Genomic DNA, 16177 nt, shown 5'->3' on the forward strand with positions numbered 1-16177 from the left:
AGTGTGTGTGCCCTTTCTAAGGCCAACCTGCTGTGGAGGAGAATGACTCAGGTTCCTCCCTGACCTCCTGTGTCCTCACTGAGGGAGACACAAGGGTGAGAGAGAGTTCTAGCTGGCCTGTCCTCGGGCTCTCACAAGTCCTGAGATAACCCACGCTGATATGTTGGTTATTTGAGGACTGCCATGCTGAACAGAGTAATAACATTCAGTGAGAGCTATTTTTATACTTAGTAACTTATGTATTGAAACAAAGCCTATAGAAATGAGTTCTGACATTTGGATGGTCATTATGTTTTTCTCAATTGTAAGTTAGTCATAGAAATCAGCCCCACAGTATCTGGGCACGAGAAACCCTGCACTTCGTTCACTTGGTCTGTAAATCAAGTCTGCCCCCCATTCCCAGGCTGTGTGATCACCTCAGGCATGTTCTTTGGAAGTGAAGAGGCCCATGTTTGAACACAAAGCACTATATATATATATATATATTTAAAGTGAAAGGAGTGAAGATAAAGAGACTGATTCCCACATGTGCCCTACCAGATTAATCCTGTAACCCTCATCAGTGGCAGATGCTCTAATCAACTGAACTATCTTCAGTGCCTGGGGACAGTGCTTGAACCAATCAAGACACTGGCTGTGGGAGGGGAGTAGGGAGAGAAGGGGGAGAGGGATGGGAAGAGAAGCAGATGGTTGCTTCTCACATGTGCCCTGACCTGGGATCAAACCTAGGATTCCCATTCTCTGGGTGAATGTTCTATTGACTGAGCCAACCAGCCAGGGCCAAGCACTGTATTTTGATATGTTCTTTTTTTTTAAATCTTATTTTTATTAATTTTAATGTAGTGACATTGATAAATCAGGGTACATATATTCCGAGAAAACATCTCCAGATTATTTTGACCTTTGATTATGCTGCATACCCCTCACTCAAAGTCAAATCGTCCTCCATCACCTTCTATCTGGTTTTCTTTGTGCCCCTACTCTCCCCCCACTCCCTCCCTCTCCTTCCTCGCTTCTTCCCCACCCCTCCATCCCACGCCCTGTTACCATCACATTCTTGTCCATGTCTCTAAGTCTCATTTTTATGTCCCATCTATGCATTGGTTCATATAGTTCTTAGTTTTTTTCTAATTTACTTATTTCACTCTGTATAATGTTATCAAGGTCCATCCATGTTATTGTAAATGATCCGATGTCATCATTTCTTATGGCTGAGTAGTATTCCATAGTATATATGTACCAAAGCTTTTGAATCCACTCGTCCTCTGATGGACACTTGGGCTGTTTCCAGATCTTTGCTATTGTGAACAATGCTGCTATAAACATGGGGGTGCATTTCTCCTTCTGGAACCCTTCTATGGTGTCCTTGGGGTATATTCCTAAAAGTGGGATGGCTGGGTCAAAAGGCAGTTCGATTTTCAATTTTTTGAGGAATCTCCATACTGTTTTCCACAGAGGCTGCACCAGTCTGCATTCCCACCAGCAGTGCAGGAGGGTTCCCTTTTCTCCACATCCTCGCCAGCACTTATTCTGTGTTGTTTTGTTTATGAATGCCATTCTAACCGGTGTGAGGTGATAGCTCATTGTGGTTTTAATTTGCATTTCTCTAATGATTAATGATGTTGAGCATTTTTTCATATGTCTATTGGCCATCTGTATATCCTCCTTGGAGAAGTGTCTATTCATTTCTTTTTCCCATTTTTTGATTGGATTGTTTGTCTTTCTGGTGTTGAGATTTACAAGTTCTTTATAAACTTTGGTTATTAACCCCTTATCAGACATACTGTCAAATATGTTCTCCCATTGTGTAGTTTGTCTTTTTATTCTGTTCTTATTGTCTTTGGCCGTGGAAAAGCTTTTTAATTTGATATAGTCCCATTTGTTTATCCTGTCTTTTATTTCACTTCCCCGTGGAGATAAATCAGCAAATATATTGCTCTGAGAGATGTCAGAGAGCTTACTGCCTATGTTTTCTTCTAAGATGCTTATGGTCTCACGGCTTACATTTAAGTCTTTTATCCATTTTGAATTTATTTTTGTGAATGGTGTAAGTTGGTGGTCTAGTTTCATTTTTTTGCAGGTTGTTGTCCAATTTTCCCAACACCATTTGTTGAAGAGGCTGTCTTTACTCCATTGTATTTCCTTACCTCTTTTGTCAAATATCAGTTGTCCACAGAGCTGTGGGTTTATTTCTGAGTTCTCTGTTCTGTTCCATTGATCTATATGCCTATTCTTATGCCAGTACCAGGCTGTTTTGAGTACAATGGCCTTGTAGTATAGATTGATATCAGGAAGTGTGATACCTCCCATTTTATTCTTCTTTTTTAAGATTGCTGAGGCTATTCGTGTTCTCTTTTAGTTCCATATAAATTTTTGGAACATGTGATCTATATCTTTAAAGTATGTCACTGGTATTTTAATTGGTATTGCATTGAATTTATAAATTACTTTGGGTAATATAGACATTTTAATGATGTTTATTCTTCTTAACCATGAGCATGGTATATGCTTCCACTTGTTTGTATCTTCCTTGATTTCTTTTGTCAGTGTTTTATAATTTTCCGAGTGCAAGTCTTTAGTCTCCTTGGTTAAATGTACTCCTAGGTACTTTATTTTTTTGGTTGCAATAGTGAAGGGGATTGTTTCCTTAATTTCTCTTTCTGATAGTTCATTGTTGGTGTATAAAAATGCCTCTGATTTCTGAGTATTAATTTTATATCCTGCCACCTTGCTGAATTCATTTATCAGGTCCAGTAGTTTTTTGACTGAGACTTTAGGATTTTCTATGTACAATATCATATCATTTGCAAATAATGATAGCTTTACTTCTTCTTTTCCAACTTGAATGCCTTGTATTTCTTCTTCTTGTCTGATTGCTGTAGCTAGGACTTCCAGGACTATGTTGAATAAGAGCAGTGAAAGGGGGCACCCCTGCCTTGTTCCTGATCTTAAGGGGATTGCTTTTAATTTTTACCCATTGAGTATGATGTTGGCTGTGGGTTTCTCATAAATGGCTTTTTATTATGTTGAGGTATGTTCCCTGTATTCCCACTTTGCTGAGAGTTTTGATCATGAATGGGTGCTGGATTTTATCAAATGCTTTTTCTGCATCTATTGAAATTATCATTTGGTTTTTCTCCTTCCTTTCATTTATGTGATGAATAACATTGATAGATTTACAAATATTGTACCAGCCTTGCCTCCCCAGAATAAATCCCACTTGATCATGGTGTATGATATTTTTCATATATTGTTGGATCCGGTTTGCTAATATTTTGTTGAGGATTTTAGCATCTATATTAATCAGGGATATTGGCCTATAATTTTCTTTCTTTGTGTTGTCTTTGCCTGGTTTTGGAATCAGAATTATGCTCGCCTCATAAAAGGAGCTTGCAAGTCTTCCTTCCTCTTGAATTTTTTGAAATAGCTTGAGAAGGATAGGAGTTAGTTCTTCTTTGAATAGTTGGTAGAATTCACTTGTGAAGCCATTTGGCCCAGGACTTTTCTTTGTTGGGAGTTTTTTGATAACTGTTTTGATCTCATTTGGTGTAATCGGTCTGTTTAGGTTTTCTGATTCTTCCAGACTGATTTTTGGAAGATTGTATGTTTCAAGGAATTTGTCCATTTCATCTAGGTTGTCTAGTTTTTTGGCATAGAGTTCTTTATAGTATTTTCTTACAATCCTTTGTATTTCTGTTGTGTCTGTTGTTATTTCTCCCCTCTCATTTCTAATTTTATTTATTTGAGTCCTCTCTCTTTTTTTCTTGGTGAGTCTAGTTAAAGGTTCATCAATCTTGTTTACCTTTTCAAAAAACCAGCTCCTAGTTTCATTGATCCTCTGTATTGTTTCTTTAGTCTCTATGTCATTTATTTCTGCTCTGATTTTTATTATTTCCTTCCTTCTACTACATTTAGGCTTTACTTGCTGTTCTTTTTCTAGTTCTTTTAGATGCAGGGTTAAGTTGTTTATTTGAGCTTTTTCTAGCTTCTTAAGGTGTTCCTGTAGTTCTATGAACTTCCCTCTCAGTTCTGCTTTTGCTGTGTCCCATAAATTTTGAGTTGTTTTATACTCGTTTTTATTCGTTTCTAGGAATTTTTTTTATTTCTTCTTTGATCTCATTCTTAATCCATTCGTTATTTAACAACCTGCTATTTAGTTTCCATGTGTTTGAGAATTTTTGAGCTTTTCTGTTGTGGTTGATTACTAGTTTCATGCCATTGTGATCAGAGAAAGTGTTTGATATGATTTCAATCTTCTTAAATTTGTTGAGACCACTTTTGTGCCCTAACATGTGGTCTATCCTAGAGAATATACCATGAGCACTTGAAAGGAATGTATATTCTGCTGTTTTAGGGTGAAAGGTTCTGTAGATATCTATTAAATCGAGTTGATCTAGTGTGTCCTTTAAGTCTGCTGTTTCTTTGTTAATTTTCTTTCTTGAGGATCTGTCTAGTGATGTTAGTGGGGTATTAAAATCCCCTACTATTATAGTGTTGCTGTTGATCTCGCTCTTTATATCCATCAAAGTCTGCTTTATATATTTAGGTGCTCCTATATTAGGTCCGTAGATATTTATAATAGTTATATCTTCCTGTTAGATTGCTCCCTTTATCATTATGTAGTGGCCTTCTTTATCTCTTACTATGTTCTTTGTTTTAAAGTCCATTTTGTCTGATATAAGTATTGCTACCCCAGCTTTTTTTTCATTTCCATTTGCATGAAATGTTTTTTTCCATCCTTTACCTTCAACCTATGTGCATCTTTTGTTTTAAGGTGTGTCTCTTGTAGACAGCATATGTACGGGTCCTGTTTTCTTATCCATGCAGCTACCCTATGTCTTTTGATTGGATCATTTAATCCATTTACATTTAGGGTTATTATTGACACATAATTGTTTATTGCCATTTTATTCTTTAAAGCTGTATTTCTCTTTTGCTATATTCTTTTCCCACTTTGGTCTGTTTACACCATGCCCCTTAACATTTCCTGCAGCATTGGTTTGGTTGTAATGAATTCCTTGAGGTTTTTTTTGTCTGGGAAACTGTAGAGCCAGGAGCCGCCATCGTGGCCATTCACATGCAGGTTCCCATTGGATTCGGGCAGACGATAAAGAAATGGTGGAGTCAGAGGACGGGGGGCCATCCTATTTATTGGTGTCTCACCAAGACAGGCAAACCACAAAAGAAGACAAGGGAAAAGCAGAAAACCAGCTCTTCCCATGAAGGGCAAGGGATCAGGGAAGCCCCTGCAATTGTGATAGCAGGAACTGTGTGTCCGAGCTCCTGGTCTGTCCCACTTTATAGTGTAGAAAACCAAAATCCCTTAATCCAATATACAAACAAGGAAGTCTCTGATACAAAGTCACTTATCCAAGGCATAATTGGATTCCTCATGAGAGTGCATCACCCAGATCATACAATCAGTCAAGGGTGTGGGGAAAAGCTTAGTCCCAAAACCAAACCTTAGGCTACAACGACCTGGCCTGCTTATAGCCTGTCCCCCACACCCAATATAAGTCACAAGCGAGCAAACATATATATCATATTTACAAACTTATTTGACCAACATTCCACCCCTTTTGCTCGCTTTACAATCTAAACCACAGGCATCTTCCATGATGGTCACTGTGCAAGGAGTAGGATACATTGCATAAACAGAAATAGTACCAACTACAGCAATAGGATTAACAGATCAAAAACTATGGGTGAAATGAGAGAGCTGTCAGTGGCACCAAGAGAGGCAAATCTTTTCCCTCTGGCAGAATACAGGCCAGAGTTTTGTCTGCAGACAGCACCGTAGCTGGCACCAGAGGTCGCCCTGAGCGGGCATACCAAACCTTATTGGCCAATACACCAGCATCTGCTGGTTCTATGTGTAGTAAAATAGGGGAACTCATTATTGGCCATAAAGAAATTACAAAGGTGCCCTTCAAAATGCTGTCCCCTTGAGCACTCAAGGGATAATACACTTCTACCTTAGGTGGCCAGGTGCTGGTTGCCCAAGGAGTTAACTGGAGGTCCACCTCTAACCCCTTTCGCCATGGTGCCAACAATGCCACCCATCTCAGATGGGGGGCCTGTACAGTCCAGGGCCAAGTCCATTGAAGCCGTTGTCCTTTAAGAAGGGCTGTTGGAGCAGGCAAGAGCACGTTGCCCTGCTGTCCGAAACCTGGCTTGAGTAAAATGTCCTTGGTGCGTATCTGCAACTGAATAGGGGCAGCTGTCCGATGCAGGAGGGCCTCTACTGGAGCTGGGCTTCCCCGTCGAGGTCGCTCATTCAAAATCCGAAGTACTGTCCATAAGCGGCGTGTCCATCCAGTAAGAGAGCTGGTGCCCCCCTCCTGTCGCAGTCCCTGCTTTAAGAGTCCATTATAATGCTCAATGATACCAGCAGCCTGGGGGTGGTAGGGAACATGGTACTTCCAGTCCACCCCCAGCTTTTGAGCCCATTGCCTCACCATTGAACCAGTGAAGTGGGTACCATTGTCACTTTCAAGGACCAGCGGTCGCCCATATGCAGCACTCAGGTGGTCCAGAGCCTATATGCCTGCCCTCTGGTCAGGGTTACGAGTGGGGTAAGCAGCAAGCAGCCCGGTGGCAGTATCTACACAAGTGACTGCATACTGGTACCCTTCTGACTTTGGTAAGGGTCCAATGATGTCTATCTGCCATCGTGTCAGTGGGACATGACCCCTCTGGATCTGTCCAGGTGACACCAGTGGTCTCCGAGGGTGTTCCTTGGAACATACTGCACATTGCTCACAGGCTGCAAGTACCTCTGCATAGGACACAGGCAAGTTCCAAGCCTTAACCGTAGCCCATATAGTTTTCTGTCCTGCATGGAGCAGGCGCCGGTGGAGCCACTGTGCCACATCACCTGCAGGTGCAGTCTCCAACCATTGCACCCTTGCCAACGTATCTGCCTCATCATTCCCAGGATGGGCTAGAGGGGCATGCCCTGTGACATGATATACTGTCACCTGCTTCTGGTGTCCTATTTCCCATAAGTCCTGCCACCATATGGCCTGACCCCATAATGGACGGTGCATTACCATCCACTGGTTAATGTGCCAAGTAGCAATCCAAAGGGTCAGTCCACGATAGACAGCCCAACTGTCAGTACAGATCACCAGAGGTGAAGGTTCATTATGGGCAACTAGCCAAACAGCTCTTAATTCTGCCCATTGGCTGCTTTGGCCTGTACCCGTGTCCATCCAAATAGTCTCAGTGGCCGGATGGAAGGCGATAGCCGTCCATTTGGCAGGTTGGCCCCTGCTGGAACCATCAGTATACCAGGCATCTTCGGGGATGGGCACCCGCCCCTCCTGGTAGGGACTGACCTCAGGTTCTGCCTCCTGAGCCCCAGTTGCACCTGACTCTAAGGTCGCATAGGTGACTGGACCCAAGACTTCATGCAGTTCAATGGGCTGGTGCTAAGAGCACAGCGTTGTTGCAGATAGGCACCCCACTTGGCCAGGGTAGACATTTGGGCCATACCACTACGTGGTTTAGTTGCCCAATCTCTCACCCATCCAGCTATAGGGTATGTTGTTTTGACTGTAACTGGTGTTGTGGTTGTAATACTCTCAGTTGCCAGGAGGGCAGCATACACAGCTGCCAGCTGCTTCTCTACTAATGAGTAATGAACTTCAGCACCTTTCCACAATTGGGATCAAAATCCAATAGGTTGCCGTAGGCACTCTGTCCGCTGCCACAAGCCCCATCTAAACCCCTCCGAGGTTACATGAACATCCAGCTCACAGGGCCTGGCAGGATCAAACACATTCAAGGCCTGTGCCACCTTGACAGCTCTCTTAGCAGCTGCAAATGAACCTTGCGCCAGCTCAGTCCAATCCCAGCGAACCCCCTTTCGAATAAGGTTGTACAAGGGGCGTAGTAACTGAGCCAAATGCGGTATAAATGCTCGCCAATACCCCAACAAACCTAAGAATTCCTGTGACTGTTTTACTGTAGTGGGCACGGGGTAGGCTTGAATCTTATCTATAACTGCGTCAGGGATAACTTTTGTCTTACCCGACCAGACAACTCCCAAGAATTTAACAGATAACCCAGGTCCTTGTAATTTGTTCTCGTTAACTGCCCAGCCACATGCTTTCAAATGGGATAGCAGGGTAGGGACTGCTTGCTCCAATTCTGAAAGAGAATCACTAGTTAGCATAATATCATCAATATAATGGTACATGAGGACTACCTCTGGCTGTTTCCATTTAGCCAGGTCAGCAGCCACCAGCCCATGGCACAAGGTGGGGCTATGCAAATAGCCCTGGGGTAACACTGTAAAGGTCCATTGTCTCCCTTCCCAACTGAAGGCAAATTGGTCTTGACTCTCTGCGGCTATATCAATAGAGAAAAAAGCATTGGCCAAGTCTGCCACAAAGTGGTATGTCCCCAACTCATGGCTTAGCCGATCCATCATGTTAGCTATCGAGGGAACAGCAGCGTGCAAAGGGGGAACAACTTTATTAAGTTCCCTGTAATCTACTGTCATTCTCCAGGTTCCATCTGCTTTGCACACAGGCCATACTGGGGAGTTGTAAGGACTGTGTGCTGGCCGGATGATCCCCACCTTTTCTAGTTCGAGGATTGTCCCTGTGACTTCTTCATAACCACCTGGCAGGCGGTACTGCTTGGTGTTAGTCACACGCCGAGGGACGGGTAATTGCAAAGGGGAATGTGATGCGTGTCCCCGCAATACTGCCTTCACAACCCTGATCCGCAGCCGGAACTCCCCAGCTGTAGTTTCCAACCACAGTCCTTGCAAGACATCTACCCCCAAAATATATTCAGGAATAGGAGATACATACACCTTATATGGCTTAGGAGGCAGTCTCCCTATCCCCAATGGAATAGTTATTGGCTTCACTTGAACAGTTTGGCCCCCATAACCGTCAATGGCCACTGGGGTCCCAGCAAACCGCTCTGGGTTTCCATAGAGAAGGGAACCTGTATCCACCAAGGCCAACACCCGTTGTACATTGGAAGGGGACCAGTGGATAGCCAGTTCCACATGTGGCCTCCGGTCCCCGCCCATCCCCGTTAGACGGGTCCCTCGGCCTTTTTCCTATTCAAACTGGTACACTGGGTCTTGGGAGTTCTCCTCTCCCTCAGCCGTCTCTATCATATAATCTTGTAACCGAGCTGTACGCGCACCAAACGTTTTATTGGTAGCTGCTGGGGCCTTTCGTCTCAGTGGCTGGAACTTCTGTTCCGGTTTAAGCTGCCGCCAAAGCTCCAAAAGAATTTTATTAGACTGGCCATCCAATTTCCCCTTATCTGCTCCAGCCGCAATCAAGTCTACCCACATCTGCGTTCGGGTAACCTTTACAGGCCCGTTTCCCTTGTTAGTTGGGGGAACATAGGCAGCAGCCCTCACTGCTTTATGATCCCGAGCGGCCTCCAGCTCTCCCAAATCTGCTACCATCTGTGTAACTGCATTGATGGGCTGCCCCACATAGAGGCCCAATATAGCCACAAGTGACCCAAAAAGGGCTGACGGGGCGCTAGCAAGGACAAATTCCCTCATTTTTGCTGTAAACACTTCCTCGTCTGGCCCACGAGACCCAGGGTTGAAAACAGCATTCTTCATACCTAGTTCCTGAAGGACCTTTACTAACTCACTATAGCACTGCCACCGACTCATTGCCCCCGGCAATTCTCCAGCATTCTGCCAGACCATACGAATGGCGGCCATCACCCATTCTAATAGGGTATGGTCTCCTGGGTTGCCATGGCAGTTCTGAAGACGCTGCCTCAAGGAAGAGTGTGTGGTAATGGCGGCCAATTTCTCCATCTCTGTTCCAGAGAGCATGATGCCATCCACCCCTATATCCCATAATAGTAGTAACCAGGTTACCAGGGATTCAGTAGGTTTCTGCCTAAATTGTGCCCCCAACTCCATCAGCTCTGCCTGGGTATAGGGCCGGACCACAGAGTGTTCCATTACCTGAGCAGGAGGCTGTGGCTGCCCCTGAGGGACTTTTTGTTGCTGGGTTTTTACCTTCTTGGCAACAACTGGTCAGGCTCTCAGTGTGCATATGGCAGCTTCAGCCTGAGCCTTCTCATCCTCAGAAGAGGAGTTGCAAGCGCCTGCTCCCGCTGACTCAAAGCCAATCCACCGGCACGGATGCTGCTGCTCCTTTGGTGACTGTTTAGGCTCCTGTGTCTGCTGGTTTTTGGCCGGAAGCTGAGACTGGAGCTCTTGAATCAGGAGTTGTTTCTCCAACAACTGCCGGTGAAGATGTTCAGCTTCCAGGGTAAACTGCAACTCACGAACCCGTAATTCCTTCTCCAGTGCTCGCTCCAATTCCAGCCTTTTCTGCCGTTCTATTTGCAATTCATACTGAAGCTTTTGACCTCGGGCAGTTTCCTCTTGAGTAAAAAACATGTAGCCCATGGCCCCTAAAAGGACAGCCATGGGGAGCCAGAGCAGCAACCAGTACTCTATCCCACCCATCAAGGGTGGTGGCTCCATACCAATCTCTGAATCCTGCCGGAAACTACGCCAGTTGTAGGGCCAGGAGCCGCCATCGTGGCCATTCACATGCAGGTTCCCATTGGATTCGGGCAGACGATAAAGAAATGGTGGAGTCAGAGGACGGGGGGCCATCCTATTTATTGGTGTCTCACCAAGACAGGCAAACCACAAAAGAAGACAAGGGAAAAGCAGAAAACCAGCTCTTCCCATGAAGGGCCAGGGATCAGGGAAGCCCCTGCAATTGTGATAGCAGGAACTGTGTGTCCGAGCTCCTGGTCTGTCCCACTTTATAGTGTAGAAAACCAAAATCCCTTAATCCAATATACAAACAAGGAAGTCTCTGATACAAAGTCACTTATCCAAGGCATAATTGGATTCCTCATGAGAGTGCACCACCCAGATCATACAATCAGTCAAGGGTGTGGGGAAAAGCTTAGTCCCAAAACCAAACCTTAGGCTACAATGACCTGGCCTGCTTATAGCCTGTCCCCCACACCCAATATAAGTCACAAGCGAGCAAACATATATATCATATTTACAAACTTATTTGACCAACACTGGATAAAGTAGTCTTGGTTGTAGGTTCTTGTTCTGCATTACTTTGAATATTTCTTGCCATTCCCTTCTGGCCTCAAGTGTTTCTGTTGAGAAGTTGGATGTCATCCTTATGGGGGCTCCTTTGTAGGTGATAACTTTTTTTTCTCTTGCAGCTTTTAATATTTTCTCTTTATCGCTTAGCTTTGGTATTTTAATTATGGTGTGTTTTGGTGTAGGTTTCTTTGGGTTTCTCTTTAATGGAGTTCTCTGTGCTTCTTGGACTTGTGAGAGTTTCTCTTGCATTAATTTAGGGAAGTTTTCAGCTATGATATGATTGAACAAAGTCTCTATCCCTTGTTCTTTTTCTTCTTCTTCAGGAACCCCTATGATGTGGATGTTATTTCTCTTCATGTTGTCACAGAGCTCTCTAAGAGTTTCCTCTGACTTTTTGAGTCTCTTTTCTTCTCTGTTTTCATGCCTTCATTCCAGTTGTCCTCCAACTCGCTGATTCGATCCTCAGCTGTATCCATCCTGTTTTTAATTCCTTCCATTGTGGTCTTCATTTCTGATATTGTATTTGTCATCTCTGACTGATTCTTTTTTAATATTTCAATATCCTTTTTTATACTTGCTATTTCTTTATTTAGGTGTTCGTGATGACCATCCATTGTTGTTCTAAGATCCCTAAGCATCCTTACAATCATTATTTTAAACTCCGCATCCGGAAGTTTGATTATTTTCATATCACTCAGTTCATCTCCTGAAGGTCTTTCCTGTGATTTCATTTGGATTGCACTTCTTTGTTTTCTCATTATGCCTGGGTATCTGGGTGTTTTCTTTGTAGAGCTGGTTTAGTCTAGGCTTGGTGTTGTCTGTCTCTAGTTTTTACTTGTGTTGTTTCTAAGTCTTCTTGGGTTGGCTTCAGCTATTATTTGTAATCCACTTTACAATTTGGGCCGCTTTGAAGTCTTGCTTTGTTTGTTTTCTTAACAGGTGATTGTCTTGTTTGCTGATCTCAGCAGGGGGCTTATTTGAAACTGTATCCAGGAATGCGGTGGGTGTGACCTGAGGCTTTGAAATCCTCTTCTGCCAGTTAATCCCTCTGGTTGCGGGTTGCTTTCTCAGCTTCAGTAGGGGGAGGTGTATCTCAGATCTCCATGGAGACCTGAGTTACTGTCCCTCCTCCCCACTTCTTGTTTTCAGCTGTGTCTTGTTGCGCTGATTGGAGCTGGAGAGATGTCTGTATCTCTGTGACCTGGAAGTACTTTTGGATTTTGCTTTGTGGAAGGATCAGCCCTTCCCCCAGTTATGGCCACCTCCAGCACTGAATGAGTCAGTTTTTTATGTCACCACCTATATTCCTCTCCCCCTCACCATCCATCTCTCTCTTTCTCCTTTCTTTTTGTAAGACAAGTGGGCCCTTTCAACACTCCTTGTTCCCTGGTCACCAGGTAAGTGGTTGTGAGCAATATTTACTGCTCTTTATCTTTGGAGTTGAGAGCCCAGCCTCACCGCTCCCCCCTCTGTTCCAGTAAGCAGGGGAGATTCAGGCGCTCCCTACCAGGTTTATTGTGGCTTCTTCTTTGCTCCTTGATTTTTGAAAGCTGTTCTTGTAGTCCAGATTTGGTTTTTCATGCTGATTGTTCATAAATTAGTTTATAATCCAGTTCGGTGGTGTGAGCTCGGAGTCTGTGCGTCTGCCTACTCTGCTGTCATCTTCAGGTCTCTCTTAGTTGGCATTTTTCTGACTCATTCTTAAAGATTGTATTGAGAAATATTGTCTTCTGAATATATTCTGTGTTTTATTTCCTTTTTTTGTTGATTTAAAAAAGTTTATTAAGGAAATCAAATTTAACAGGGTGACATTTATCTATAGGTGTTACAGGTTTCAGGTAAACATTTCCATATCATTTGAATTGTTGATTATGTTGTAAACCCATCCTCAAACTTAAATCATTTTCTGTCACTGTATATTTGTCCCTCTTTACTCCTTCCCCCCTACCCCATCGCTATTTCCCCTCCCCCTGGGAACCACTTCACTCTCATCTATGTCCATGAGTCTCAGCATATACCCCACCTATGGGTGAAATCATACAGTTCTTATTTCTTCTGATTTACTGATTGCACTCAGTGTAATGTTCTCAAGATATAACCATGTTGTCTTAAATGGAAATATATCATCCTTTCTTATGGGGGAATAGTGTTGCATTATATATATGTACCACTTCTTCTTTATCCAATCCTTTATTGATGGATGCATTAGTTGTTTTTATGTCTTGGCCATTATGAACAATGCTGTGATGAACATGGGAGTGTATGTGTCATTATGTGCCAATGATTTTGAGTTTTATGGGTAGATACCCAGTAGAGGGATTGCTGGGTCATTTGGTAGTTCTATTCCTAATTTTTTGAGGAACCATCATACTTTCTTCCATAATGGTTTTACTACTTTACATTCCCACCAACAGTGGATGAGGGTTCCTTTTTCTCCACAGCCTCTCCAACTCTTGCTATTACCTGTCTTGTTGATAATAGCCAATCTAACAGGTGTGAGCTGGTATCTCACTGTAGTTTTGATTTGCATTTCATGAATAGCTAGTAAGGACGAGCATTTTTTCATTTACCATTGGCCATTTGTATCACTTCTTGGGAGTTGTGTCTGTTCAATACTTCTCCCCATTTTTAAAATTGATTTGCTTGTTTGTTGCTGAGTTTTAAAAAATATATTTTGGGTATTAACCTCTTATCAGAGCTGTTGTTTGCAAATATCATCTCCCATTTAACTGGCTGCTTATTTGTTTTTTTGTCAGTTTCTTTTGCTGTGCAGAAGCCTTTTAGTTCAATATAATCTCATTCATTTATTGTTGACTTGATTTCCCTTGCCTTTGGGTTCAATTCATAAATTGCTTTCTATGGCCAAAGTCCATGAGTTTAGTTACTATGCTTTCTTCTATGTAATTCATTGTTTCAGATCTTATATTTAGGCCTTTGATCCATTTTGAATTAATTTTTGTTTAGAGGGACACACTGTAGTCAAGATTTATTCTTTTGCAGGTGGTTTTCCAATTTTCCCAGCACCATTTATTGAAAAGGCTTTCTTTTCTCCATTGTGTGTTTTTGGCTCCTTTGTCAAAAATGATTTGTCCATATATGTGATTTTCTTTCTAGGCTCTCAATTATTTTCCATTGTTTTTTTATTTATTTATTTTATTTTATTTTTTTATTTTTCCGAAGCTGGAAACGGAAAACGGAGGCAGTCAGACTGCCTCCATGCGCCCGACCGGGATCCACCCAGCATGCCCACCAGGGGGTGATGCTTTGCCCCTCTGGGGCATCGCTGTGTTGCGTCCAGAGCCATTCTAGTGCCTGAGGCAGAGGCCACAGAGCCATCCCGAGCGCCCAGGCCATCTTTGCTCCAATGGAGCCTCACTACGGGAAGGGAAGAGAGAGACAGAGAGGAAGGAGAGAGGGAAGGGTAGAGAAGAAAATGGGTGCCTATCCTGTGTGCCCTGGCCAGGAATCAAACCTGGGACTCCTGCACGCCAGGCCGATGCTCTACCGCTGAGCCAACCAGCCAGGGCCTCCATTGGTTTTTATGTCTGTTTTCTGTCAATACCATGCTGTTCTGATTATCGTGGCTCTATGGTATAATTTGAAGTCAGGTAGTATGATACCTCCGGCTTCATTCTTTTCCCCCTGGGTTGCTTTGGATAATTGGGCTTTAGATGGTTTCATACAAACCTGGTGAGTATTTGTTCTATCTCTCTAAAAAATGACATTGGGAATTTGATGGAGATAGTATTCAATTTGTATATTGCTTTGGTTAATATGGCCATTTAAAATATGTTGATTCTTCCAATCCATGATCATGGATTATTTTTTCATTTCATCGTGTCTTTTTCCATTTCTTTCAATAATGCTTTGTAGTTTACAGTATATAGGTCCTTCACATAGTTTATTCTTAGGTATTTTATTTTTTTTGTTGCAATTGTAAAAGGAATTGTTATTTTTTAGGTTCATTTTCTGAAGTTTCATCATTGGAGTATCAGAAAGCAATAGACTTGTATACTGATTTTTGTATCCTGCTACTTTACTGTATTGGTTTATCACTATTAAATTTTTTTGGTGGAGTCTTTGAAGTTTTTTATATAAAGGATCATGTCATCTGTAAAAAGGGATACCTTACTTCTTCTTATCTAATATACTGATGTCTTTTATTTCTTTCTCTTGCTGGATTGCACTGGTTAAAACTTCCAGAACTTGGCAAGAGGACATGAACAGACACTTCTCCCAGGAAGAAATACAAATGGCCAACAGATATATGAAAAGATGCTCATCTTCTTTAGTTATTAGAGACATGCAAATCAAAACTGCAATGAGATACCACCTCACACCTGTTAGATTAGCTATTATTAACAAGACAGGTAATAGTAAATGTTGGAGAGGCTGTGGAGAAAAAAAACCCCTCGTACACTGTTGGTGGGAATGTAAAGTAGTACAACCATTATGGAAGAAAGTATGGTGGTTCCTCAAAAAACTGAAAATAGAACTACCTTATGACCCAGCAATCCCTCTACTGGGTATATACCCCCAAAACTCAGAAACATTGATACGTAAAGACACATGCAGCCCCATGTTCATTGCAGCATTGTTCACAGTGGCAAGGACATGGAAACAACCAAAAGCCCATCAATAGATGACTGGATAAAGAAGATGTGGCACATATACACTATGGAATACTACTCAGCCAATAAGAAATGATGACATCGGATCATTTACAGAGAAATGGTGGGATCTTGATAACATTATAGGAAGTGAAATAAGTAAATCAGAAAAAACTAGGAACTGCATTATTCCATACGTAGGTGGGACATAAAAGTGAGACTAAGAGACATTGATAAGAGTGTGGTGGTTACGGGGGGAGGGGGAGAGGGAAAGGGGGAAGGGGCACAAAGAAAACTAGATAGAAGGTGACAGAGGACAATCTGACTTTGGGTGATGGGTATGCAACATAATTGAATGACAAGATAACCTGGACATGTTATCTTTGAATATATGTATCCTGATTTATTGATGTTGCCCCATTAAAAAAATAAAATAAAATAAAATTAAAAAAACCCAAAAAAACAAAAAAAACTTCCAGAA

Source organism: Saccopteryx leptura, chromosome 1 (assembly GCF_036850995.1).
Source record: "Saccopteryx leptura isolate mSacLep1 chromosome 1, mSacLep1_pri_phased_curated, whole genome shotgun sequence".
In the NCBI taxonomy this organism is placed as follows: Eukaryota; Metazoa; Chordata; class Mammalia; order Chiroptera; family Emballonuridae; genus Saccopteryx; species Saccopteryx leptura.